Genomic DNA, 2,727 nt, shown 5'->3' with positions numbered 1-2,727 from the left:
TCACGGCCGCCGGGAGCAGCTCACAGGTATGCAGCCTCCCTGGAGGCGCGGGGCCCTGAGCCGGGGAGCGGCCCCGCTGTGGGCATTTTGTGGACCCAGCACAATCGAGACCAGCGGCATAATATCTGACTTTGCCTGCTACTAAAACACTGGGGAGTACCCCCAGAAAACACGGTTCACAAAGAAACTAAAACCAGCTCTTAAAGGGCTGGCGCGCAAACTCACCCATTTCAGAAAGCATCCTAAAAACACCAGAAAGAAAGGTGCGCAGTGCTTTGGTGACAAGAGACTCACCTAATAGGCCCTGAGTGCATCTCGGTGAGGGGTGGGACCTCTCCAGGGACTGGGACATTGGCGGCGGCCATTGTTGTGGCCTGGTGTGGCTGTGCTGACACAGACGCCATTGGAGTTCTCCCTGAGGCCTGCTAGCCCAGGGTCTGCCCCACCCGCTAGAGCACCGATTTAATCCAGCTCAGCCAGGGCAGGCAGCCCACCCTAGAGACTGGCCCCACCCAACAACAAGCCCTCAGACAACTTGTGGGCCTGCATAGATTGGTGACTGGATTCTCTGCAGCCTGGCAACTGAGCCAACCTGAGCGGGGCAGGGTGTGCACAAGGAGCGGGTGGAGAGTGCGGGGCGGTGGCGGAGTGTGTGGGGCTCCCGCCGTGGAGAGACTGGGTCTGCTTGGGGAGGTCGGGGCGCTCACACGGGGCAGGACTGTGTTGACTGTGTGTGTGGACCTGTGGGTGGCAGGGTTTGTCAGCTGCAGAAGACTTGTGCTTCTCAAAGACCCACATAGGAGGTTTTCCCCACCTTCCAAAACCTGAAACAATTGGGTGCTCCTGTGCCTGAGGCCAGCCCCACCCAGCTACAATCCTCAGAGAGCTGACAAGAGACCTAATAGGCTAGAGGCTTACAGCAATTGTAAGGCCTTGAGCCTAACAACCTGCCGCGCTGGGGGCCTACTCACTTAAAAGAAATACTGCAACACAAATGTGGTATTAGAACTTGCAGCCAACTGTGCTGGGGCTCCCCACACCTGATAAAGAGACTGAAGGGCCCACAACAACTACAAGCAGCTGAGCATTACAACAGCTGGCCAGGAGCATAACTCAGCCTCCCTGGGTGCCTACAGGGAGAGCAAACAGGCCACAACAGGACACACGTAGCCCACATAGGGGTCACCCCTGGAACATTGAGAACTGAGGGAAGCACACTGGAAGCCTCCTAAGGCATCACTTACATAAGGTCACCTATCCAAGAGCAGGAGATGTAGCTGACCTACCTAATACGTAGACACAAGCACAGGGAAAGAGGCAAAATGAGGAGGCAAAAGAATATATTCCAAGTAAGGGAACAGGACAAAACCCCAGAAAAAGAACTAAGTGAAACAGAAATGAGCAACCTATCCGACAGAGAGTTCAAACTAAGAGTGTTAAGGATGCTCACTGATGTGGGGAGAAGAATAGATGAACTCAGTGAGAATGTCAACAAAGAAATGGAAGATATAAAAAAGAACCAATCAGAAATGAAGACTACAATACTGGAAATGAAAAATTCATTAGAGGGACTCAAAAGCAGAGTAGAGGATACAGAAGAACGGATCTGTGAGCTGGACGAAAGACTAGAAGAAATTACCCAAGGTGAACAGGTAAAAGAGAAAAGAATTAAAAAGAGTGAGGGCAGTCTAAGGGACCTCTGGGACAACATCAAGCACACTAACATCCGTGTTATAGATGTCCCGGAAGGAGAAGAGCAAGACAAGGGGGCAGAGAATCTATTTCAAGAAATAATAGATGAAAACTTCCCTAACCTAAGCAAGGAAACAGACATCCAGGTACAGGAAGCACAGAGAGCCCCAAACAAGATAAACCCAAAGAGGCCCACACCAAGACACATCATAATCAAAATGTCCAGAATTAAAGATAAAGAGAGAATCCTAAAAGCCGCAAGAGAATGTCAAGTTACATACAAAGGAAACCCCATAAGGCTATCAGCTGACTTCTCAGCAGAAACCTTACAGGCTAGAAGAGAATGGCATGATATATTTAAAGTGCTAAAAGGAAAAAACTTACGGCCAGGAATACTCTACACAGCATGGTTATCATTCAAAATGGAAGGAGAGATCAAAATTTTCCCAGATAAGCAAAAATTAAAGGAGTTTGTCACCAAGAAACCAGTGCTACAAGAAATGTTAAAGGGACTTATTTAAGGGGAAAAGAGAAGACCACAAATAGGAAAAATTATCTATTTCCATGATTAGAATGTAATGGATACAAATACACAAAAAAGAGGTTAGATATGATATCAAAAACATAAAAGGAGGGAGGAGGGAAGTTAAAGAGTAGAGCTTTCAGAGAGAGGTCAAACTAAAGAGACCATCAATTCTGTATAGAAGAAGAAAGGAACAGAGAAGGACTACTAAAACACTGAGAAAAACAAAAGTTTAAGAATGGCAGTAAGTACATACTTATCAATAGCTACTTTAAATGTCAATGGACTAAATGCTCCAATTAAAAGGCACAGGGTGGCTGATGGGATAAAAAAACAAGACCCATATATATGCTGCATACAAGAGACACACTTCAGACCTAAAGACACTCACAAACTGAAAGTGAAGGGATGGAAAAAGATACTCCACGCAAATGGCAATGAAAAGAAAGCTGGGGTAGCAGTACTCATATCAGAAAAAATAGACTTTAAAACAAAAACTGCAAAAAGAGACA

The sequence above is a fragment of the Ceratotherium simum genome, chromosome 13 (genome assembly GCF_057802395.1).
Source record: "Ceratotherium simum simum isolate JZ-2026a chromosome 13, ASM5780239v1, whole genome shotgun sequence".
Taxonomy (NCBI): domain Eukaryota; kingdom Metazoa; phylum Chordata; class Mammalia; order Perissodactyla; family Rhinocerotidae; genus Ceratotherium; species Ceratotherium simum.
Note: the sequence above shows the minus strand (reverse complement) of the source record.